Genomic DNA, 27,601 nt, shown 5'->3' with positions numbered 1-27,601 from the left:
AGTACTATGATGGGGTCTGAATCCGTGTTGGGTAGGGGTTAGTAGATTGTTGTCCAAGAGATGGGGAAGGAGTTGAAGGTGGATACATTTTTCTAGGACTTTAAAAATGGGTGAGAGGATGGCTATGGGACGGAAATTGGAGATGTTAGTATTATTTCCTCCTTTGTGTAGAGGGATGATGTAAGCTTTTTTCCAAGTTTCGGGGACTAAACCTTCTTGGATAGAGCCATTGATGAGGATACTGATAGGGAGGGCAATGGCATCAGCAGCTATACTGAGGTAGTATGAGGGAATGTTGTCAGGGGCATTGGTGCATGGTTTTAATTTCTGTAGGAGTTTTCTTATAGTAGAAGTTGGAGTAGGTTTAATCAAAAATGGGAGGAGTTGAGGTGGGGGTAAATGAGAGAAAGGAGTTGGAGGGGGAGGTTGGTTATGAGGTGGGGGTGAATGAGAGAAAGGAGTTGGAGGGGGAGGTTGGTTGTGAGTAGAGGGGGTAGGAGGTGCATTGTTATGTGTAAAAGAAGAAGTAAGTTTGGAAATAGAGTATATGAAGAAAGAATTGAATTGGGTAGCAAGATCTATGTCTTGTAAATCTGGGCTGGGGTTTGGGTTTTCTATAGTGCCAGGTTTTAAGAGTGAATTTATACCTGCCCAGAATTTTTGTGGGTTAGTTTTATGATTGTTTTGAAGTTGGATAAAGTAGTTTTGGCGGTCTATTGAGATAAGTTTTTTTACTAAGTTATAAATAGTTTTGTATTTATTGAGGTTAGATGTAGATTTGTTTTGCTTGTATTGTGCCCATGTTTTATCTCTAAGTCACATGGTAGTAAGTGTATTTTTTGTTAACCAGGGGGAGGCTTTCCTTTTTATTCTTTTGGTTATTAAGGGAGCATGATTATTTAGGATGTTTAGGAAGATAGTATTAAAGTGAGTTACTGCATTTTTCAAGTGGTAGGGATTTTAAGGGAATTCAGTTAATAGATTTAAGGGTGCTGGAGAAAGTTTCATGGTTATAGTTTTTATGGCATCTGGTAGTTATGTAGTTATGAGTAACTTGTAAGGGAGTCGGAAGATGTCTAGTGAAGATGGGAAAATGAACACCGAGGGGGTCAGGAAGGGTTCCACTGTCAGGGTAGTTATGGGGATGGGAGACTAGAATCCAGTCTAAGATGTTGTCACTTGACAAGTCTTTGGATGACCTAGTTATTGAGTTGATTAGTTGATAATAGTTGAAAAGGTTGATGTTGAGGGGGTGTGTAGGTGACTGTATGGAGGACCAATTAATATTGGTATCTCCCATGATTATAGTTTCATTACAGACGTTAGTTGATAGCCAGGAGAGGATGTTTTCAAGTATTGGGATATTATCTCCAGGGGGAATGTAGAGAGAGGCTATATATATATAAATTTGTGTTTATTCAGCTGGAGATGAGCTAATTTTAGTTCTGCATTAGAAAACTGGGGAATGACTTTGTTATAAGGTGTTAAGCATAGGGAGGATGGGTAGAGTAGAGCTACTCCACCACCCTTTTTGTGGGTTCTGTCTGATCTAATGATTGAGTAGTTTGGTGGTAATATCTTGGCATCCTTTATGTGGGGTTTTAGCCAGGTTTCAGAAATGGCTAGGATGCCAGGTTTGTTATGGAGTACCCATGCATGAAGGTTAGGGATTTTGTTTGCTAAGCATTGTGCGTTAAGAGATGCGAATAGGATAGATTTAGAATTTGAGGAGGAGTGGTTAGGACCTGGGTTAGGGTGTATATCGCCAGATAAAAGTATGGCAGTTAGAAGTTGAGTTAGGTAGTAGAGGTGTTTGGGTTGTTTTGTTTGAGTGGAGTAAGTAGAAAGATTAGAGGGAGATATGGAGAATAGAGAGGGTGAGATGGTTTTATGAGGAAGGATTAGTTTGTAGTGAAAACATAGGTTGTTGTTGAGGGGATAAAGGTAAGGAGAGATTTGGTTATTATAGTAGGATTTTGATGTGTGGAGATGAAAGGTTGTATGTAAGTGAGTAGAGTGGTTGATGAGAGTAGGTTGGGTAAGAAAGTAAATATAGGTGAGGCTTAGAAGGAGTAACAGTTGAATTGGGAGGGATGAATATTTTAGAAACATGTGGTGTTGGTAAGGTTTGTAATTGTTTCGAGAAGGATGAGGGGAAGTTGTCATGTGAGTATGGAGAGAAGGTGGGAGGGGACGGGAAGAGGAAGGGGAGTGATATGATAGTTTGGGAGAAAGTAGGTGTGGCTTAGTGGGTACAAAGGTAGAGGTAGTGGGGGTGGGTGGGAATTGGGGGTAAGGTAGGGTAGTGGAGTGAGCCCGCAGGGCGAACGGAGTGGGTAGAGACAAGAGAGCAGAATGTGGAGGAAGACAATCAGTAAAGTGAGGGCAAACCAACAGGTAAGTCTGATGGTGGGAGAAAGGTGGACAATATTCAGAGGTAGGAAGAAAGAGAGGCAGGATGTAAGAGTAGAGGACGCTGATAGCAGGATGCCTTGGGGAAAGTAGAAAAGGTGATAGATAAGTGTATCAAGAGACTAAGAACAGCGTGACTGGGGGTCAGGTTACAGAAAGCTTACAGAAATGATGTAGGAAATTACAGAGCAGAAGCTAGTATATTAGAAAGGTTACAGAAATGGGGTAGGAAATTACAGATCAGAAAGCTTTCTTTATAGAGAGTTAATTCATGAGGCGCCACCTGGTGGCCATTTGTAGTATAGCAATGGTCTTGTCTAGGTTGGGTATGGGGGACTAAATTGCGAATGAGAAGAATCAGATAATGCAAGGGAGTAAGAATATTAGAGGAAAAAGTTGAAAGCTGTGAAAAAGGGGGGGTAGGCTGCTGGCTAGCCTGCCTGAATAGTTTGCCTAGTCTAGCAAAATTGGAACTTTATTTAGAAGTAGTTGCTTTACATGTAAGTCCTCAGAGTCAGTGTCAATACATACTTTCAATGCCTTTTCAAAGGTCAATGCTTTCAGGGAGATGTTTGGTGGTTTCTTTAGTTGCCCTAATGTTCAGAGGCTTTCTGAAGGGACAAAGCAGGGACAAACTGGAACACAGTGCTGGTAATATATATATATATATATATATATATATATATATATATATATATAGAGAGAGAGAGAGAGAGAGAGATAGAAGATTGAAGGCTTAGAGATGCAACATGGAGAGTAGAGAAAAGAGTTATACAGACACAGTTTACTTGTATGATCACCTTAAACAACAGTACTTTATGGTACTAACAGACTAATATAAATCAGTCTACAACAGGAGAAAAATTAGTATTACGAACATAAATAACATTCCACAGTCATCAATTCTCTCGGAAAAAAAAAACAGTTACATATGTTAACATAAAAATTAGTTATACAAAACATCACTCACAAGTTTCTATAACTTCAGGAAATGAGCAGTTAGAACATAGATACCTTGCATGTTATGCCACAGTAAGGAAGTATTTTGTGTTAAGTTTTGCTGTTGGCTGTTATATACTTGAGGATTACGCTAGCTGGACTTTGAAGCAAGGTATAATAATACACAGAGGAGAGCTGTTCCAGACAGCTGAGCGATACAATGTAGCATTCCATGAAACAAAATGAATACTGGCTAAGGGATTAAAATCACAATATTCTGTCAGTGATATTAGCCTAAATAAACTGAGTTAAATTATGACTTAAGCATTGTAAGAAGAGCTCGTAAGAAAGCAACTCATTAGGGACTAGGTATAGTCGAGCAGGTTGCAGGTTTCATTGCACATGGACCATGCTAATTATGCAGTATGTGTTATCAGGGAAGGCTCAGCCGTTTGAATAACATGGAAGTCAATATCTATGTTCCAAAAATGTTCTTTAACAGCCTATTCTTAAATCAATGCTCATTAGATGTTAACATATACAATGAAACACTATTAGCTTCTCTAAAAAAGGTGAGAGCATAAGGAAACATAATTTTAAGACAGGTATTCATTGCAAGTAGACATAATTCCAAAATAAATATGCGTTGCAAGTAGATATAATTTCAAAATAAATATGCGTTGCAAGTAGCGATGAACAAACGCTCAGGTAGCAGTGGCGTTCAAAGTGAAAGCACAGCAAAAACAATTGCGAAGATAATAAGGAGCTTTGGTAGGTAAAGTATGCTTCAAACACCAAACAATTTCAGACAACACTATTGGACAGGAAGACATTACACAATATTATACTAGCAGGTAGTGCAAGGCTATGCATTCACATTGTGATTGCTTATAATATTGCACTTTATCAGTTGTAGTATGATATAATATGACGTTCATATTGCACATGTATGGAGTAGTGACTCACTCCTGACAGTTGCACTTTCAGGAAGTAATAGCATAAGAAATCAGGCTAATTGTACCAGTTACTGAAGCAGTTTGCCAGGGAGATTACTATAGCTGATATTTGATAGCAAGTGGCATATTGATCTAATTATTCGCTGTCATGCCGGATATTCAAGTTCAGCAGCCTTATGGATATAGGTTCATAGGTTCATACTAGGCTATCTGCCTGAGGCCATTTACAAGCCTAGCCCATCGTTTTGTAGCTTACGCCACCCCTTTAGTATGGGGAACTATACCCATTATTTTGCTGTGCCTCTGTCGAGCAGTGACACTGAGGTAATCCCTGGGGTATATCTGCGATCTCCCATCCATTGGTTAAGATTTCTCTTGAACAAGGCCAGCGAGGTGCTCTGCCTCACATATACCGGGATTTTGTTCCACAGCATAGGGAGTCTTTGGGTGATTAATCTATCCCTCCAGCACATCCTATTAATAGCCGTGTCGAGGTTCAAGTCTCCCGCCCTTGTGGCTCTGATGGATCTAGATTTTTTGAGGTGAAGCATGTTCATCAAATCTGGGTTTGACATGGCCTTGTATGTTAGGCAAAGGTCACCTCTGAGCAAACGGTAAGCGACTGAATAGAGCTGGAGTTCTTTCAGTCAGGCAGCATAGGACAGATTTTTGAGACCCTTTATCCTTTTGGTGAGGAACTTTTGTGGCCTCTCCAGCTGCTGCAAGTGACGGGTCAGATACATTCCGAATGGGGCATTGTACTCAATCATTGGTCTGATGAGTGATGAGTAAAGGGAGACTATGACCTCCCTGTATCTAGATGAGAATCCCTTCATGATAAGGTGGGCAATGTAGAAGGTCTTCCTAACTACTTTAGCTACATGGGTGTCGAATGACAGACTACTATCAACCTGGGTCCCCAGGTCCCTGATAACTTCTTCTGTGCTCAGTGGATTGCCACCTATTTGGTAGCTAGGGGTAACCTTGTTTTTCCCGAAGGGTATGACTATGCATTTTTTGGCATTTAACTTTAGGCCGTGGCTCTGGCACCAGTTATCCGTTTCTGTGAGACCCTTCTGAAGGATATCTGTGTCAGATGTGTTTTCTACTATGACGCCATATTTAGACTGATCTGCAAACTTTGTCAGCCCTAACCCTCCTGTGTTTGCTTGTACTTGGAAAAGTAGATGCCAAACAAGAGTGGGCCCAGGACTGAGCCCTGTGGGACACCACTTGTGACAGGCTTTGAGTCTGACATGGCGCCAGCAACTCTGACCCTGTGGGTTCTGTCACTCAGCCAGTTTGCAACCCATCTTGTGATGTATGGGTTAACATTTAAGCTGATGAGTTTTTCAATGATACCCGAGTGGGGTATTGTATCGAAGGCCTTCGCCAGATCAAGGTAGGCTGTATGGACTGCCTTTCCCTCATCAATGGCTTTGGTGACTGTTTCGAAAAAGTCAACCAAGTTTAAAAGGCATGATCTGCCTTTGACAAAGCCAAACTGGGTTGGATCCAAAGTCTGCAAATTCCCTATGTCTTTATTTATGAGGTCCATTATGATCCTCTCCATGGCTTTGCAGATAAGGCTTGTCAAGCTAATGGGCCGGTAATTTCCATGGTCGGTGGAGGCACCGCCTTTGTGAAGTGGGACCACAGTTGCAGTGCGCCACTCCTGGAGTGCGTATCTAGCGGTAAGACTTTGATTAAACAGCTGTCCTAGCTGTGGGTTTAATTCCTCATTGAGTTCGTGGAGCACACAGCCTGGGACACCATCAGGTCCCATGGATGCTGTGTTTTTTGCTTTGGAGAGAGCAGTTCTCACTTGGGCGTTGGAGATGTTTGGGGGGCTGCAATCGTTTGGTATAGATATCTCTCCTTTTGGAGGGGGGGGGAGAAGTTTGCACTGAACCTGTCCGCCAGTATGTTGGCAATGTCTGTAGGATCAGTAATCTTCACATCATTTTGAACTAGTTCTGAGCATATCTGGGAGTTTCCTCCCAGGTTTCTAACATAGCTAAAGAAGGCCTTATGATTGTCTTTTGAGTCTTTAGCTATTTTTCTCTCGAAATTTGCTTTGGATGATTTTATGTGAGCTCTTAGTTTTTTGCTTATAGTGATCAAGGGTGTCTTACCTTTTAAGGATTTTGCTCTATCTTGTAGTAGCTTCCTCCTTTTGTTGTAGAGTTTGTTTATGGCTGGGGTCCACCAGACTGGATGCTTGCCTTTGGTACAAAGAGTCTTTGTTTTGCTTGGGATTGCCTTATCCATGCAGTCCTGCAGGTGCTGGTAGAAGGCATTTGTAAGTGATTCAGCGGCTTGAGTACTGTTTTCCGCCGCTCGGGGCCTTAAAGGAGACCACACTAGTCTTTAGAATTGTGAAGTCGGCTTCGAGAAGTTCTTTACTGTGGTCTTTTTATTTCAGGTGGGGGTGGGATGAGGACCTCCAGCGAGATTAGTTTGTGATCTGATCTCACCAGTGAGGGGAATACTTCCGGTGTTGAACATTGTGTTCCCATGTTCGTGATGATGAGATCAAGTATGTTATCTCCTCTTGTGGGGATGGTGACTAGTTGTTCCATGGCATTTGAGTTTATGAATTCCAGGAACTTTTGGGCTAGGGTGTTTGGGCTTGAGTAGTGTTCCCAGTCTATATTAGGGTAATTGAAGTCACCTAGTATGATGGTGTTTGGTGATACATTTATCCCCTCTAGTGTTTTCAGGAAGGCCATGTGAGGTTCCTGAGTTTGTGAGGGTGGCCTGTAACATGCTACAATTTGCAGTGCAGTCTTGCCTATGGTTAATTGCACCTGGATGGTCTCCGATGCATCGTGCGTTGCCACCAGTCTTGAGGTGTGGGTGTCATTGATGAATATGGATACCCCCCCTCCTTTCTTGGTATTGTCCAGATTTTGGGGCCGGAACGCATGATATGAGGTAAAACCTGATAGTGCTGGGGTGCTCTCTGGAGCCTTGAACCAGGTTTCTGTCACAGCACAGACATCGATGTTCTCCATACTGAGAAGGGCCTCGAGTGCGTGCATTTTGAGATTTAGACTTCTGGCATTGAGCAGCATTACCCTTAGTTTTTTTCCTTTTTTGTGTTCTAGGGTGGTAGGTTTAGAATTTGAGCCTTGCCTAAAAAAGGCACTATGGGGGTGGCAAGAGCCTTTGCCAATATCCGGAATCCCAGGGGAGACAGGTGCAAGCTGTCCCTTGCGAAGCAGCGTGGCTTGTCCAGCATGTCATCCCAGGCAGACAGACACTGGATCCCCTTTTAATGACACCAGTGTTTAAGCCAATTGTTAAAGCTGATCATCTTATCTCTGTATTGTGGCATCATTCTTGGTGAAGGTAGGATACTGCTCAAGGTCAGGGTCATACCTGCCTGGGCTACATAATCAGAGAGCTCCTCAATGTCTCTTTTCATGTAGTCCAAGGAGGTATGTCTCAGGTCGTTTACACCAGCGTGGACAATGACTGAGTCATATTTGTACCTGCTGTTGAGAGACCTGAGTGCTTGCGTTATGTGGCGGATTCTAGCGCCCGACAGGCAGCTTACTGTGACCTTCTGCTTACTTAGTCTGGTGAGCGGGACATCAGTGTGTCTGACTATGGAGTCACCAATGACTAGTGTGTCTGGCATTGTGTTTGGCCTTAAGGGCTGTGACTGTTTGACACTCTGACTGTGAGGTCTATGTGATGCAGGTGTTGTGTTCTGAGGTGGTGGTTGTTTGGGTGTCTGCTTTGGCGGCCTCTGCTGTTTTGGTAGATTTTTGATCAGAGCCTCCGAGTATGTCTTTGTGTGTTTATGTGTATGATTTGAGGTTGTGATGGTACTATGTGAGACTGGGTCTATAGTGTGTGTGGTAACCTTCTCCTCCTGACTGGTCTTGCCAGTCCTATGTTGAGAGAGCTCAGCCTCCAGTTTGGCCGTATAGTTGCATCTCTCGCATGTATATAGGGAAGAAGCTCGTATTCAATCTCGATGTTTTGTAGTGTATGCTGCGATACCGCCTGCCTGAGTAGATGTGGAAGTACTTGCCATGAGCAGGGTGAGTGGGATTGATGATTATCTTCCTAGCCCCTCCAACACAGCGAATCTCGTGCATATCATCCATGGATGGGAGCGAGGAACCAATGACTTTTTCCACTGTTCTCACTACCCTCAGGAGAGCCTTGTGGTCAGATGCTTTGCAGTTACCATACCAAACTATGATGTTATTTGAAAGCTTTCCTGACTGCTCAATTTGATCAATAGAAAAACTTTTACATAACTCAGTTGGGGAATGTGCACATTCCCTTCTATTGTGTGATGCTGGAGTAGCTATATTTTATGAGTAGATGCTATGGGAGGTCTAGCCCCCCCCCCCCCCCCCCACACACACACACACACACACACACATGGTGGTGTGTATGCAGGGGGCTTGACCCTCTGCAAAAAAAATTGCTTTCAGTTTGCATGCTTTAAGGGTATCTCTTGGAACATGCACAGTGTCCTGTCAATTTTGTGATCTTTTTTGTCAATGTTTTTAATGCTGATCTCCTGAAACCTTGAATAATTTTAGTAGATTCATACACAAAAACAAATATATATATATATATATATATATATATATATATATATATACTTTTCTGTATCATCCTATAGCTTTTTTTAAGTTCCATACAAACAGCTCAAATATATCAATTTACAACAATAAACACACTATTTTATTATCAGTATCAAAATTATTTTCCTACTTTTGACCACCAATATGCAGCCACATGGAAACTACAGACTTTTCTGCCTTTCTCATAGGCTATCCCTTATTAGATCCTTCCACTCTACACCCTATCTGCATTAATAATTATCCCTTTATATTACTTCATCATTTCTCCCTGTTGAATTAACACGGTCCACTTCCTTCCTCATCTGGTTGATGCTTTACTTCTTTCACCTGCAATGTCGAAGTCATTTCCTCCAAACTTCCACATCCTTCATGATCTCAGGCAAATTTTCCGCAGCCCTATCCTAAGCTGTCTTCTTCCCCATACTAGCTCTTCATCACATTCTTGTACCTTTGACAACACTCTTTTATTTCTTCTTCCATCCATTCATCTTTCTCACAACTCACTCCACAAAGGTGGAAGTTCTTCAAGAAGTCATCTTTCTTTTAAGATTTTTATTGCTGTACCTGTTGTGCCCCTCTGCAGATTTGCTTAACTATCTTACAAAACCATCACATATGTAGGGTGCCCTGTCCTCCCTGTCCATATCTCAAACCTCTATCATCGGACCACACCCCACCTATTTTAACTATATTGGTAAGTAGTATTCTCAAGTGCACAACCATCATTGGCCCCACAAGCACCACTGTCCTCTCTAGCCTCCGTACTTCTATCAACAACTTATTATCACCCTTCCTGGAGTCTTCTCTCTCCTTTCTTATCTGCAGGTTTCTAGCACCCACCTCCAGCTGTTCTTCTCCTAATGACTTCTATGTAAACCTAATTCTGCATTTCAACTAGCGTGAACCAAGTGAAATACGCCAATAACCAATATGCTTTTTAAAAAAGTATAAGTGCAATTAGACAATTAGCTTATTTCTTAGGTCTATTTATGTAGTAAGGCAATTATATATAATTGGTTTTAACTATATTATAATATACATATTGCATTTGCAAGTTTTAATTTACAATTTTAATACAAACATTGATAGTATACTATCTTAACAGTATTTAAAAAGGGGGTTTTATACTGTAAATTGTACATTTTATATGTCAATACTGGTATTGTATGTTGGAACACACTGTACATTGGTTTTTACCTGAAACATGAACCGAATGACAGTCAACGAGATGTAGAAAAAAACAGAATGAATATGACTTTAAATCTTTGTGTAAAAAGTTGGCGCCAAAAAGTTTATAAAATGATTCACACTATGTTAGTATGCGATTCTGATGAAGTCCACGATTGAGTGGATGAAAGCGCTTAATCGCATTTTATATTTGTTTATTGGTTTTAACTGAATTGCACAGGGTTATCGGAGTGCATTACAATGTTTTTGGTTTTTCGTTCAAGCTGCTTTTACTAATAAAAAGGTGTATTATAGCTTCGCTGGTTATTGACGTATTTCACTTGGTTCACGCTAGTTGGATTGGTTTGCAGCATTTTACGTTTTATATCTAATTCTGCATTTCTTCATCCTCTTCCATTCTTCATTACTTTTCTTTTCCTGCTTGTCTTCTCCCTTTTTCACCTCTCCTCTGCTTAAGCCTAACTGCTTATGTAAGTACCCACCAAGCCCTACATAGAACGACCAGGTTCCCCTATTACCTCCAAACTCTTTATGTCATTTTTCAGACTCCTTAAAATACCCTAACCGTGTCTCCTCCACTCAAAATTCTGTTGTGACAGAATCGCATTTCCTCTTGCATGCCAAATATTCCTCACGGCAAATTTTCTCACTTATTTCAAACACCTCTCCCCTGCTCTTCTCTACATATCTTCATGTTTCTATCTCTGTTTATTATATAAAAACAGGCAAGCCTCTGAGTAGACAAGGGGGCCAACTAAAGTAGATCAATTATAGTAAAAATAAAAACAGAAGTGGTTCCACATGGCAGGAAATTATTGCAGAAGAAATTTATTGCAAAAAGTAAGCGCTTTTGCGAATAACATTCACTTCTCCAGATTGTTTAAAAGACAAAATAGCACACACCCTTATAAATGCTCATTCAACCAATCATGCTGCAAATACAGCCTAATTGCTTTAACTCACAAAATGCCAAATTATTTAAAAGCAGCACTCTCCAAACATTTTAAATACATAAAAAATATATGTATAAAAAGCATGAATACAAAATTCTATGTCTAAATAGCAGAGAATAAACAAATATTTGTTAAAGTTTCGTCCATAAGAAAAGGTGATCTGAGTAATAGAACTGAATCCTATGAGCAAAAGTGGATCATACGTCTTCAAGCAGATAAACCTCCAGGTCAAAATAATAGAGTTTCCTTTAAACCCTTTTTGAAGGCAAGAGCCCTTAAGCATTGATTTTTATGTGTATTAATAGTTCTGTATATTATTAGGTATAATGCCACAATAGACTCTGCTTTGCAATTCCTGAGTGAGACATGTTTTAGAGGTGTTGTATGTATATTAGTTTTATCATTGTACGGCATTTATATTTAACTGGAATTTATGAGCAATTAGAACAGCTCATCATGTTATGTAACAACTGACAAGCCCATTTGTTTATTCTCTGCTATTTAGACATAGAATTTTGTATTCATGCTTTTTATACATATATTTTTTATGTATTTAAAATGTCTGCAGAGTGCTGCTTTTAACTAATTTGGCATCTTGTGAGTTAAAGGAATTAGGCTGTATTTGCAGCATGATTGGTTGAATGAGCATTTATAAGGGTGTGTGCTATTTTGTCTTTTAAACAGTCTGAAGAAGCGAATGTTATTTGCGAAAGCGCTTACTTTTTGCAATAAATTTCTTCTGCAATAATTTCCTGCCGTGTGGAACCACTTCTGTTTTTATTTTTACTATCTCTGTGTATTCCTCAATCATCTACAACTCCCACATCCCATTCTATTTTACCAGTCATTTTCTAACTTTATCAGGCACTGCAACATATTCATCACTGCTACGTATCTTGCAAAATCCATCATCGCCTTCCTCATTTCTTATCCTCCACGGTATACGTTTAGCAGTCCTTTTTTGACATCTTTTGTATATTTTTTCAGACTGGACCTGAATTATTTTCAAAGCCTTCTCTTGGGAATGTTTACCTACATGTCTGCTAGCATAAACTACAAGTGGAAGAAACAGCGCCCTTATAACTTCAACCCTCCCCTAAAGACAACATTCTCTTACATCACACAGCCTATGTATCAATGCCATTCATTTCCTCTTCCTAATCTCTTCTACAGACTAAATACTTCTTCCAGATCCAGCTAAAGCAGCCCTTTCTCATGCTGTTCCTCCATTCTCTTACTATTACAACCACCTTTTGGGGTAGCATCGCAATGAGGTTCTCTCCTTAACTCCTCCAATATTCTCAACAACCCTCTATGTCTTCCAACAAGAGTATACAATTATCTGCAAACGTAATCAATTCTTCTCCTCTTGCCTTGTGCTTACCCTTCCTGTAAGGCCTTTTGCATGCCTTGTCTTAGCTGTTCAAGCCTCATATTTAGTGACAGAAGGTGGCCTTACTTCTCACCTGTTCAAATCTACCTGCTCTGAGCTACCATCATTAATCTTTACACAAAACCACTCATTTGATCCATCTACCCTTTCCAACCACCTGCTCTAAAGCTTTAAACAAATGGTGTCAACCTATTCTATCAAATGCCTCCTGGATGTCAATCGCACCACTCTAGCCTTACTCTATCCTTTAACTCAGCCCATGCTAAAAAATATATCAGCACCTTCCATTGATTTGTGGATGATATTCATTTACAAAATGTACCCTCCTCCATTCTGCTTGTCTGCCTTACCTTTGTATAATGCCATTATTGTCTTCTAACTCATGGAGTGTGGCAACTCCATTTTGTCTATTCCATCATTAAATATCTCCACAATCCTTGCTTCTGCCTGGGCCTCCACATGCTTGTAAAGCTCCATCAGGAAGAAGCCAGGACCTTGGAATCTCCCTTTCTTCAAATGCTATGGCCTTTATTATCCCTACCTGTCATATTCAACTGTTTCCTGTTATTCCCTGTTTTGATTTTCTTTTACCTTATCACATTTCCTGAACCCATGATCTCTTGTAAACCATTTAATCTTTTGTAGTACTTCCTTAATTATTCTTTTATTTCTACAGATGTTGTCAGTTTATTGTTCTTGGCTGTATTTACCCTCCCCATCCATAGTTACTGCTTCTCACCTTTCAACATCAAACATTGCATTTTGGTATTCACATATCCTGCTTCTTCTCTATCCTGACATCTGCACTTTGACGTGCTTCCATTCTCTCAGTACCATCATAATACTGTCATTTTCCTTCGCTAGTGTTTCCTCCAACTCACAAAACGTACTTTGAAACCAACTCAAACCCTTCTCTAATCTCACACTTTTTACCTCCTCTTTCTTCTGCATTATGCCTCATACACCATTATCGTATATTTCCACACCACATTACTTCCATTTCATTCTTCAGTCCCCAGACACTATTCTCTTTGACATCATTCAATACTACATCACGTTCCCACCACACCTACATAGTAATGATTCATTTTCTGCAACACTATATGTCCTTTTCCATTTCAAGCTTCCTCTTGTCATTTTACCTCCTTCTTTCCCTCCCTGTCATTAAATACTTGCAACTAGTCAATTAAAGCCTTTCCTGTTCAACTTTAATATATCATTGCTTATTAGATTCAGTTTCTGCAGCTGTTGTTTTCAAGTTATTAATGGTAACAGAATAACAATAATTAATAGAAAGCTATCATATATGGTAAAATTAAACTTATTTATACTATTATATTAAATAAATAGGGGTTAGTCACTAATTCAGAGATAAATGAGAGGTAAATGAAGCAGTACTTTTTATACTCTGTTAAATCAGGGTCTATATTACATAGTCAAACTCATAGGAGTTTGAATGATGTAATATCGAACCATGATGTTCGAAAACCAAAAAGTACGAAAACACAGAACAGCAATTTTTTCAAGGGAAAAAACTTGCTGTACCGGTACAAAAAAAACCCCCAAATAAAACATGTACACTTCAAACTTAAACTAATGTGGGAGATGAGGCCACCCACACCCCCCAACGTGGGGGCTGTTCCCCCCACACCTCCCCTACTTAAATATACCAACTCCAAGATCGCACCACAGTGGAGGAAATAGCAAAGCCGTGAAAATGGCCCCAGGGAAAAAAAATCGGTGTTCTGTGGCTTCACTATTTTCACATTTCAAACATATTGGTTCGATATTGCAACGTTTGGACTCCTGTGAGTTCGACGTTGTAATATAGACCCGCTAAATTATAGTTACTTGGTGGAAAACATGTATGATGTCAGTTGAAATTAAAAGTTATGAAACAAGGAATTGTTTAAAATTCAAAAAGAAAATCTGAGTGTAACAAAATTTAAAATTTAGAAAGGATGGAATGTTGTTATGGATATGGTCAAGGATATAAGCAAAGATATCAACAAATGCTAATACACAATGTAGCAATAGCTATGGAGAAAACAAATGTATGTAGTATCACCAGAAGGCATGCACATATAAAATCAAGTAAAATCTTCCAAGTATCAAGGAACAGCATAACTTCTACATATAAAACGGATATTCATGGGTCCTTTAAAATATTATCAAAATATACATGAAGTAGATAAACATAGGATGTACACAAATAAGTTAGTCTGTTTTAAATAAGTATATAAAGAATAAACTCACATAAAAATATTAGAACTATTATAAAGTGCATATCCAATTCAAATTTAAATTGAAAAAAAAAAAACAAAACAAAGGAGACTAAAGCTCTAAACATGAAGGTTCATTTTCTGAAAAAAAAAATATAAAGATCCAAGTTTATCTGAGACTTACATTTTCAAACAACATTAAGCAGCAGTGGTGCCCCATTATGCCCAATTATGGCCATTTTTCATGGCATGTATGGAAAAACAGAATTTATATTTCCTTGGGTAGTGGTCCACTGTTAAATATGTTAAATGTTTTTTATAGTATTTATGGTCTGATTAAAAAAATCACAATAATAAATGCTTTATGTTACCTTAAAATAATTCAGTATACATGTGACACCCCACCACTGGCCCAGTAATCAAGGACCCTAATTCTCACCACTGGCAACAGTGGGGGACATACATTGGGAGGATGACAGGTAGACACAGTATTTCCAGATGCAGCTCTCTTCATCAAGTGCATTTTTGCCTCAAGAGCACACACAGACCACAGTCAGTTTGGGGCTGGATTCTCCCTCCTTCTCCAGATCCCCACTAAAACTCCCCACTGGTACAGCTGTAGGGTTGATATTTCAACTGAGTGACCAAGCCAAGACCTCCAGCACTCTCTGTCCAACCATTGCTTCATGTTCCTGCCCAGGTAGCTGACCCACACACTCTTTGAGGTTTGATTTATACACACACGCGCACACACCCATGTATGCACATGCACACACACATGCGCGTACATGCGCACACCACATATCTGGGTAAGGCTAGTACAGATTTACTAACTATGCCCCCTTTTGCCAAGACTAAAAGGAAATTATAACTGCCACCAGCCAGCTCCTTATCAGCTACTTTAAGGCCTTTAACAAAGGATGTCCAAATCTTGCTGTGTAATGTTACTATCAGTAAAAATAGTAGTCTGAGCAAGAGCAAGGCTATTAGGAGTGGACTGCACTGTGTCACCAAATAAGTATACACTAACCCTTTGTCCCAGTATACAGATTCCCCCTTTCCTTGAGAATCGGGTGCCTCTGTGGTTACCTCCCTCAAGCCTTGTAATGTATGTCTGGGAGCGGAGTCTGTCTCAGCTCTCTCTTTGTAACCCTTCCCAGCTTCCCTTCCACAGGAAGTCTGGTATTCTCTGACAGCAGTGTCTCACTGTCAGCCTTGGTACTACTACTCACCTCTGCCCTTGCAGTTGCTCTGTCCAAGGAAACATCAGCACCCACCAACATCTGTGGCTCACTTTCCGTCTCACTGCTACAGGGTATCTCCCTCTCTGAAGTAACCGCCTCACCAGTCCTGGCTTCAAGTGTGCAGTCTGTCTGGGTCCCCCCAGGATACCAGACCCATATGCCTGTCTCCAAGCCTGACTGTGTGCAACTGCATACACACAAGGTACTGCATTATCAAAATCATTCCCTACCAGAACATCTGCAGGGATATCAACAAACACACCAACTTGCTTGCTTTGTTTTCCACCTTCCCAGTTAAGGTAAACTCTAGCCAAAGGTATGTGGAATGGGATCCCTCCTAAAGCTCTGACTGGAGCAGACTGCCCAAGCAAGTAGTGCTCCTCTTCAGCTGTTGCAGGCTTCATAATGGTTAAGTCAAAGGCTGTGTCTCTCTTACCAGTGACCTGTTTCCCATCTACTAAGACAGGATATAACCTCTTGTGGTAGTTTAGTACCTTTGTTTTCTCCAGACAACTTACTGCTGGCATTCTGTTATTCCTACTTACTGGCTCTCCCACCTTTTGTTCCCCACCTTGCCTCCATGGGCAATTATATGCTTCATGGCTCCACTGGTTGCATTTAAAACATTTAAACCCCTTGATGCTGGCCATGTACCTGAACTAGTGGCTACCCCTGCTACTGGCGGAGTCTGTTGGGGTAGTTTAGGCTGCCCACCATGGGTTCCCTTAGACCCATGAACAGCACTGGGTTTCCCTTTACTGTGCAGTGATGCCCTGATTGCTAGGTATAGGTCTCCCTTTTCCCCTCAACTCCTCTGCGATCCTGCATTCCCTATCTGCCAACCAGATCCTCATGTCTCCAGGCAAAGTGCTAAGGGCTTGTTCCCTCACCAAAAGGTCTGCCAGCCCTTCAAAAATGGTGACCTGACACTCACTCATCCATCTATGAAAATAAATGCTTAACTCAGCAATATATTCACACACACTTTCATCTGCCTTGCTTCTGCTCACTTAACTTTTTTTCTGTAAGCTTCAGGTGTTAACTTAAACACTCTAATAAAAATGTTTTAGCAATATTATAATTTAAGCAATCAATATCTGACAATTTAGAAATAGTTTCAGCTTTACCATGGAGTAAGTGGGTCAGGAACTGTACCCAAAGCCCTTGGTCAACATTATACTGTTTTCATACCCTTTCAAACATATGAATAAAACTATCAAAATTATCACCCTCTGAAAATTGTGGAAGAAATTTACCAACCTTGTAACATTTTTCTGTGAATCCCAGCTATTATCACTCTAATCAACTATACGAATATTATTGAAGATTTAAAAGGCAGTTTCCAACTGGAATGAAATATTTTTTCATGTTCTAAGACAGATTAACTTTAATCAAAATAATAGTAAACCCACAGGTCTTATTCATACTTGAAATTACTTCATTAATAACACTTAAAACATGCATCAAGGAACTAAATAAGTTGCATATAGATTTTGTCTCGTATCCTAGCAAGCCTAGAATTGCTTTTCAGTAACATATTAGACACTGGGAAAATAATGCAGTTGCTCTTGTAGATATAGAGTTCCATGCTGTGGCATTGGTATATAAAATAATAACACAGTGGTTGAACACAAGTTACCCTACAAACTGGAAAATAATGCATAGAGTTATACAAGGAATAAACTACTAAACTATCAAATTATTTATTATAGATAATACAATCTTATGGGAATGGAGCAATTATTTGCACATAAACACATATAGTCCAACTAGGTTAAATTATATGAAAGGTATTAAAATATTTTAAAACATATATAAATACTCACCAATTAAAAATGGATTTGTTCCATTCTACTTTTTCTACCAACATTCATAATTCTTTTATACCTGCATTCATATAAGGATCTGTTACTGGAAGAATTTTTAGCACTGAAAGAAAATGGTATGTTTTATTATTTTATCTTCTTAAACATTGAAAATTCTTTCTGTTGATACTATATTTCAAAAGTAGGGACCAAACAAATGCCACAAACCTGACTGTAAAGCAAAAACCTCGTCAGCCAGGAGCACAATCACAACTTGAATTTTATTAAATACACAATACATTTAGTTCTTTCTTCCCAATAATTCAGACTTCATCAGAATAAATGTTGTAGATGAAATGACTCTTAAATAACAGTTAAGTGTAATATTAGAAAGGGAGGGTGATTGTTACATTTCTTGTTCGATTTATGTTGTTGTCTTTTTTGGTGCTGGTTTTGTACCTGCATTTGGATCATGCAATCAGATCTTTGACAGCTTCCCAATGGTTTTTGATTTTGAATGAAGGGGACTGTTATTTAAGAGTCATTTTTGTCTGCAATGTTTATTCTGAAGTAGTCTGAATTATTGGGATGAAAGTGCTAAATGGATCATGTATTTAATAAATTCAAGTTGTAACCATGCTTGTGGCTGCTGAGGTTTTTGTTTTATAGTTCATAAGTACATCATTAAACTGGATTATTTTATTTGGCAATTATATGTTTAAGGAAACATAGCATGAATGATTCTGAATTACAGGCCTACCCAGACTTGTTGGAATTCCAAAAATCTACATTTTTAAATAAAATAATGGATTCATTCTTTTATAATTTTTCCACATTTGCTTCATTCTTTCTGGATACCCCAGAGATTCCATCATTTTCCTGAGCTATCATCCTCTCCTACTCTCCCCCCCCCCATACTATCTCTATTCTCAGGTTAGGGCCATCATGGAACCTAGGATCATCCTGCAGGGTCATGTCATTGACTGCTTCAACTGGGAGATTTTTTTCATTTACGACTCACCTCTTTGTGTGTCCCTTCCACTTCATTCACCTGTTATATAAAAGGGCTACTCTCTTCTATGGACCATACCTCTCCACGGTGAATGCCAAGACAAATGCCCTCCTATTTGAACTGGGCATGCCAATCCCTCCCTACTAGTACTACAGATGCCCAATCTGTTAATCCAACACCTAGGTCTCCTGGTTATGCTTATGGCTTTATCCCTCTCTACCATTGCTCTGGCAATAATGCTTTCATTTTTATCCCAGTTATATCAAGTTTAGCATTATATATAATAATTTTATGACATTTTTTCTGAGTCTAACAAAAACAAGTCATCTAAGTATACCAGATACAGAAAAAAAACCCAGACATAAATTTAAACTAAGTATGCAACATTATCCTTGGTTTGGAGAATTTTCTTTTGGAAACTTGTGTATAGAGCCTTTCTTATCCCATGAAGATAGGGAAACATGTATATAAATGAAACATTTTTCCTGGAGATGTGAAATAGAAAGTAAAGTTGACTGATAATGCACTTTTTGTGACTGGAACAAGTTAAAAGACTTTTGCATAAGAATAGTCAGTACAGAAGTGCCATGATTAAACAAGTTATAGTTAAGAATTTGTTTGTCATTATTTAATTTCCAGTCTCAATGTGTACATATACAGAACCATTAGTACTACTTTGTTGTATCTTACTAGTGGCTTATAAGATAATTATTAAAAATTGGTAGATATCTGTTATTCCTCTTTTTCAGAATTATTAAAAATAATGGCTATTGTATATGAAATGAAAAACTGTGTTATCCAGATGTAATCAAATCAGACATCTGACAATTACAAATTTTGACCTAAACTTTCAATGTATTGGATTAGTATAAAAATAATACTTTGTGAAGTTAATAGTATATTTAATGCTTAGTGTTTAACTGTGTGCAACTCACATAAAATTATTTAGTGCGATTAGAATGTTATAAGGACATACATTTTATATAGTGTAAATAGTTAACTGTGGCTACTTTTTAGATATGATTTCTTTAGTACAAGATTCATTGAGTTTTTAGTTAGTAAGATATCTGCCTTGTTTTGTATGTTAATTGTGTGTTCATAGTGATGTTTATTTTATGATTCTTATGTTTTATTAAAATTGTTTAGTGTGATTAGAATGTTGTATAATATATATATATATATATATATATATATATATTTATATATACTGTAAATAATTAACTGTGGATAGTTTGTAGATATTTCTTTAGTACAAGATTCATTGAGTTTTCAATTAGTAAGACTTATCTGTCTTATTTGTATACAAATTGTACGTTCATAGTGATGTTTATTTTATATTATTATATTTTATTGAATTAATAAAAGAACTTTTAGAAGAAAAAGGCTTTTCATTTAAATACTAGTCAACAGAATGCATTTCAGCAGACTTTAAGTAAGTAGCCAAGAAACTATCTAACATGGAAATGGTTAAGATCAGTATTAGAAGTCATTATTAATACCTATCTAAAAATGAATCCTTAAAAGGTTTTATTTTTAATCAGGCTGATAGTGTGTGTATTATCATTCACCATTAGCTATCTTTGGCCTTCTGAAAACAAAGCTAATGGCTCTAATGTTAGCATTTGGAGCTCACAGTGTGTTGAAGGGGCTTGCTATCTAGCATGATAGTGAAACAGCACAATTTAACCTACACTTTGTTTTATAAAACACTTAGCCTAAAAATGTATAGTATACCTGCATATACACCAAAGTGAATTAATACCTCATGCAACCTATTTTTTTGTTACAAGTTTATGATCTTAAGTAAGGGAAAGAATTTAGCTTTATATGAGAGAACAGAGTTGAAGAGTTGTGAATTATGACTCTGAGTAGCTTTATCATCCCACTGAGTGTAAAATAACACAAAGGAATTACAGGTACCTTATGATGTATGTTTAATACTGTCAGATATAATGGGCAGAGTGATGTAACAGCAAGAGAGTCATTCCTAAAATGAAAAGGTAATTCCAAGCAGAAGTAGGAATTTCATTGTATTTGTCTTGACAGTGTAACAGTGTCATTCTAGCTCATTTGTATAACATGCTGGATGTCTGACCAGAATTTAATAGTAGTTAAAAATGTATACAGCACATCTGTCAATTTAACTGGCCCATTTGTCTGGTACAGGATAAGGCTATCTCCAAAGGAGCTCTGTGATACGTTAAACAATGTATGTGAACACTTCCAATGATCTGTCACGTAGGTTAACTGAGAAATGAGTAAGGAGATACAAACACTTAGTGTTGTTGTAGTATGATGCCTGTGATATTTAAGCTTTCTTGAATGAAACTTCAGAATGTCATGAAATTTCATACCCATCAATATGCAGTATAATTAAAAACTATAGTTAGATCCTAAAAGATTTAGAAGGACTTTTGTGCTATAGCCTGTATCTTAAATGCTTTGTTTTAAAATGCATTTTGAAGCTTTTTACAGTCTGCATATTTACCTGGAAAGATTATACTTTAACTTATTTATTTCAAGGAAGGAATTTTATTCATATGTGAATGCTTGTGGCTAATGTATTATTTATTAACTTAAGGGTTGATGGAGTTCACCTGTGTATATCTACTGTATGGTGCCTATCAGTGAAAAGGTGAATGCTCAGAGCTAGCTGCTAGAAGCTGAATGTTGGTTATTTTAAAGGTAAATAGTAAAGTGTGTACTTTGTTAGCTCTGCCAGTTGGTGACAGAATACTTTAAAAAAGGAATTGATACTGGAGAGTCACCATTTTCCATTCCACACTGAAAAAATATTGTGGGTGTGGGAGGTGGGGCTAGTCAAGCTTCAGTTGCTGTCAGTAACATTTCAGTGAACTGCACTGGGCTCAGGATAAGGTGGGTGAAGCAATGGGACAAAGAGATTATAACTGGACTGTATCTGTACACTGTAAAGCTTATTTGAACATGACAGGTATTGGCTATTACCCGAGGCAGCAGTGCACATTTACCATATATTAAGGCCAACTGCCCTTTCCATATTAACTCAAAGCAGTAGCAGGAGTGAAGCCTAATAAATTTGGCTTCTCTTTTGAATCGATATTGAAGACAGTGATGCCATAGCTCCTTAGCATCACACTGACTATCTAAGGAAAGTGGTCTAGCAGAATAAAATCAATCAGCTCTGAAAATATATATTGCTGGTGGACCAGATTTTACTAAATGGCATTTGTCAAGTTCCTAGAAACATAAGATATGATTTTTACAAAGTCATGAGGGTCACAGTGGTTGCAAGCTTAGCAGGGTGATCATGACCTCCTTATCATATACATATATATATATATATATATATATATATATATATATATATATATATACACATATGTTTTTTTTTAACAAAAACATCTTTATTGAACTATCAGTTATGACATAGGCAGTTATGCATTCATATAATTGAAAACAAACAATATTGGCATATTTTCAGTTGCAAACATTAGTAATTCCTGCCCTCCATTAAATCTCTTTCCTCCTTCAAAACATTATTCTGCATGTATTGTTTCCACACTTCCTGTTTCTCCTATGCAGTTGGCTTCTACCCTTTTTCTAATGATCCCACATTAATTTCTATTATCTCTGTTAGTATATTCACTATTTTTCTAATGATCCCACATTAATTTCTGTTATCTCTGTTAGTATATTCACTATTTTTCTAATGATCCCACATTAATTTCTGTTATCTCTGTTAGTATATTCAATATTTTTCTAATGATCCCACATTCATTTCTGTTATTATATTCACTATTTCTAATATGATTTGTTTGGACATTCATTTACATTTTCTAGTAATTGCTTTTTTCACAGCCACCAGAATTAAACTCAGCAAGGCCTTATTATGTCTGGGCAATTCTAGTCCCAGGTATTCCTGTGAGATTCTAAGCCATTTATAGGTAAGCAGAGTTAGGTACTTTATCCAATGTGTCCTGAGGCTGCCCTGAGGCCCTGTCTCATAGGGCCATGCCTTGCTCATCTCCTATGGGCGGTGACAAGGAGGGATCTTCATTAAGTGGCTATACTTCCTTACTTGACTACTTTGAACCCAGAGTGACATTCCCATATTGCTGGCCTCCTCATTCTGTCATGCAAAGGGACCTCGTTTCTACTGCTTGCATTGATAATCTCATCCTTTCTATCGTACTTAAAACTCAAAATCCATAAGTACAGATGAAGATATAGACTGTTATATTACAACCTTTGCCCAGTGACTCCATTCTCTATTCACCAGTAAAAGCCCGTACAGTTCCCACAGTAATGCAACCATCCTGCAGTTAATATTTAATCATTTTAATAAGGCTAGTCTGTATCATTTTATCATTTTCTATCAGTTTGTTTATTTGTTCTCAGCTTATAATGATATCTAGTATTGCTATACTCCTGCTTCTGTTACTGTCAGTTTGAATTTATGCAACTCATTTATGTCACAAGGTGGCTGGGTTTTCATAACTGCTAAAGAATTCAGGGTAGTAGGAAAGATGACATCAGTTGTGGTTGTTAGTCAAAACTTAAGGCCTAACTTTATCCCACAAATGCAAGCCATGTGACATCAGCTTCTTGACAAAAATCTGATACATTACTGTTTGATACAAAAATATGCAATCATAAAACACATTGAAATTCAAATCACTCTAGGGCTTTGAAATCAGAGACCCGCTGTTAGGAGGTCTGCAACCTTACAATCCTTCTACTTGTATATACTAAGACTGAGATCACTGTTTAAGAGAATGAGTGACTGCTCTGGGTGTTCAGATAAAAGTCATACCACTTAGGCTTGTGAGTGCATATTTAAATGTTCACTAACATAATGATTTTCTGCTTTCCACTTTTTGCCACCAAACTGAGTTTGATTTATGCTACAATATGACCATATCCAGAGGATCTCCTGTAACTGTTTTCTACCACTAGGTATCCTTTGTCAGACTTGCCAATGTACCTCTGAGTCTGAACAACCAGGCTTGCAACCTTTCAGTCCCCTCCACTTGTTTTCTTCATTGGTAACTTGGTTATCTGTTATGGATTCCTCATACTAAATATTCCTCTGCATTTCCACAAAATAGTAATTAAAAGTCAGTGAATGAGTATGTGTCTGAAATGATTTACTGAACAGAAAGGCCCACATCTCTATGCGGATGACTACGCGCCCCTACAGCCAGTCGTATCTGAGCTTACTCTTATAGAAAAGGCAGATCTTTTTTCTTTCTTTAACAAAAAAAAAAAGTTTCCTTTCTCAGTTTTTCAGCAAATTCAGAGGAAATTCCAATTGCTTAAATAGTGTTTCCAATTTGTCCACTTGTGTATCATCAGACAAAATAACCTGTTAATGTGCACACGGGTTTGGAATTGGGATGTCCTACCTTTTTGTATTAGATCTACTAAGAACCCTGCCCTTTTCAAAGATTCATTACGACAATACATTTCTTCTACCTGGAACTGCAGCTGTACTCAGCCACCCTAAAATATTAAGTATAAGTGATGGCTTCCTGTCTACTATATCATAACAGTCACTGTAACGGCTCACTGCTCAGACACCTAGATAACTTGTTTATTGTCTTACCTCTTTACATGTATATCTACATGCAAACATTTCAGGCTACTGAGTGCTGAGTTCTTGTGTTTTTACTTCTGAACTGAATGTTTATCTACTCTATGAATTACTGCTGTATGAAATTGTATTTACTGTTGAATGATGTATGTTAATTGTGGAGCTTTTCTCCCTGGGCCTGCACTGAAAATGGGCTCTGAATAGCCCAGTGGACTTTCCCAGTAAACAAACTGAAAACAAACAAACAAGTAAATACAGTTATTTAACCTAGTTTACAAACAGCATAGTTGAGAATGAATACCCCTGTGGTATTAAGCATGCTGGTAATTTAGCTGCTAAGGGATATTTCATTAGAACATATTTATCAGACTGATTTCACCTGATCACAGTATTGTGAAATTTACCAATTAAAGTACAATTCCTGATGAAGTGCTTAATTTAGAGGCCATGAAATAAAATGTTTGCCATTTCTTGCCAAAAGTTTATGAAACTAAGTAGAAAAATAAAACATGACAACATACAGAAAATGGATGGAATCCTTAACTTTATTTCTTTGACAACATCCTTTATGAATTGCAGTGCTATTATTAAACATTTCTGTCCTGAAGAGTAAGGAAAAATCACTTTGTAAATTCAGTTTGTGGGACAGAAGTGAAGAATTAGGATTTGTATGTCTTTTTTTGCTGAAGCACAAATAATAGACTCTTAGGTTCATAGGTTCATACTAGGCTATCTGCCCTAGGGCATTTATAAGCCTAGCCAGAGTGTGTTTGGCTTTCGCCACCCATTTTAAATTAATTTTGCTATGCTTTTTTTGAGGTTAGTATACTGTGTCTCTGTCTAACAGTGACACAGAAGTGATAGCCGGGGTAAACCTATGATCTCCCATCCACTCATCAAGATTCCTCTTGAAGAGAGTCAATGTGGGACTCTGCCTAACCTGGACTGGGATTTTATTCCAGAGTGAAGGGAGCCTCTGGGTTATGAATCTGTCCCTCCAGCATGTCCTATTTATTTCAGTGCTGAGGTTCAAGTCTCTTGAGCGCGTAGCTCGATGGGATTTGGATTTTCTGAGGTGCAGCATGTCCATTAATTCCAGGTTGGACATGGCTTTATACGTCAGGCACAGATCGCCTCTGAGCAGGCGGTATGCCACTGAGTAGAGCTGGAGTTTCTTTAACCGGGCAGCATATGGCATCTGTTTGAGCCCTTTGATCCTCTTGGTGAGGTACTTTTGGGGTTTTCCAGTTGCTGCAGGTGTCTGGTAAGGTACATCCCAAAAGGGGCATTGTACTCAATTATGGGCCTAATGAGGGATGAGTAAAGAGGTATGATGACCTCCCCTGATCTAGAAGTGAATCCCTTCATGATTAGGTGGGCTATATAAAATGTTTTTCTAACCACTTTGGCCACGTGGTTGTCAAATGAGAGATTGCTATCAACTTGGGTCCCCAGGTCCCTAATGACTTCTTCTGTACTTAATGGATTACCACCTATGTGGTAATTTGTGGGCACTTTGTTTTTGCCATAGGGGATGACTATACACTTTTTGGCATTTAGCTTGAGGCCATGGCTCTGGCACCAGTTGTCTGTTTCTATGAGGCCCTTTTGGAGGATGCTTGTGTCGGCTGGAGAGTTGATTATGGCGCCCAGTTTGCAGTCATCTGCGAACTTGGTCAGCCACAGTCCTTCCGTGTTGGCCTGTACCGCCGAGAAATATATACCGAACAAGAGAGGTCCCAGGACTAATTCATTTACAGTGCTTTAAAATAGTATCTGTAATTTGATTATCTAAAGTAACAAATAAGAAAAGCAAATGTGTACATTATGTTTAGAAATAAATACTTGCCTATTTTTTGAGTGATTATGGTATTCAAAGTGAATGATTTGTGAATCAGGTAGCATAAGGAAGGGGATATGGCCCCCAAATGAAGGCGCAGAATGCTTGTTCATTGCTTAAGACACAAATGGAGATTTCTCCAAAACTAATGAACTTCTGATCTCAGTTTACATATATGAGCCAGAATCTTTGACATTTTGGAGAGATTTGTAGTACTCTTATCTATCATAATGTTAACTACTGCTGCATCGCCTAAAAGTTTCTCAGCTAACTGCAAATCACAAATATCTGTATAAACCAGAAAATTGCCCAGCCTTTAACATATGCAACACCAACTGGGACTTGATCAAGGCAGTGGCTACGCATAAAAAAGAAAGACTTTCATTATTTTCTGGATTGTTTTGCTCTTGGGTGCTCAAATCCCCTCTTACCATACTTCCCCAGACTTCTTAACACTGAAGACTTCCACATTGTAGCCTTAGTTAAAAGAGATAAGTTATGTTGATGATGCTGGAGAGTAGGGAGTGGGTAAATTACTGATGAACTGAGTCCTTAGCTGATAGCAGGGGTCTACTACATTTGATCAACACTCATTTGGTCGAAAGTTCATTTCATCGAAAACCAGTATTCAAGGCATAAAACTGGGATTTGTCACCCTCCCCAATGTCGTGCGACCCTGGAGTTGATATATATATAGTTGGGGGGTGGGGGCACAGCCCCCCACATTGGAGGAGTGTGGGGCGAAGCCCCCACCTATTTTCATTTAAAAGAAGAAAATAACACAAAAAGTACACATTTTAAATGAAAATAGGTGGGAGCTTTGCCTCACACCCCCAATGTGGGGGGCTGTGCCCCCCACACTCTCTCTAACTATATATAACAACTCCAGGGTTGCACGACATTGGGGAGGGAGACAAATCCATGTTAATCACTTTAAATACTAGTTTTCAATCAAATGAACTTTCCACCAAATGAGTGTCGATCAAATGGTCTGTCGATAAAATGTAGTAGACCCGACAGCAGACAGGTATGAAAGGAATCAAATCATTTAAATAAAATAAAAAAGTCCTTTCTCCTGTTTTTTCTGATGTTGTCTTCACCACTGTCTGCATCAACATAACTGATCCCTCTTTATTATTGTAAACTGAAAAGATTTGTGATGAACAGAACCGAGAGCTTTTAGTGCCTTTCCACTACTGAAAATAATATTTTTTTCTTTACAGGTAACAAATAATACCTTATCAAAATATTCATTTATCTATCTATTTATGTATTTATTGCAACTGAAACTGCACACAGCTGTTAATTGTTTCTGAGCAGCTTTATGAATAAGGCATTACAAAAGCAAATTACTTAACCTTAATATATTATTGAACACCAAGCAGTAGCAAGCATAAGTTACTGATAAGAGAACAGTCTGTGTTACATACAACAGCTGAGCTACCCAGA

The sequence above is a fragment of the Protopterus annectens genome, chromosome 15.part0, assembly GCF_019279795.1.
Source record: "Protopterus annectens isolate FY-2018-M chromosome 15.part0, PAN1.0, whole genome shotgun sequence".
Lineage (NCBI taxonomy): Eukaryota > Metazoa > Chordata > Ceratodontiformes > Protopteridae > Protopterus > Protopterus annectens.
This window is presented reverse-complemented; position numbering follows the sequence as displayed.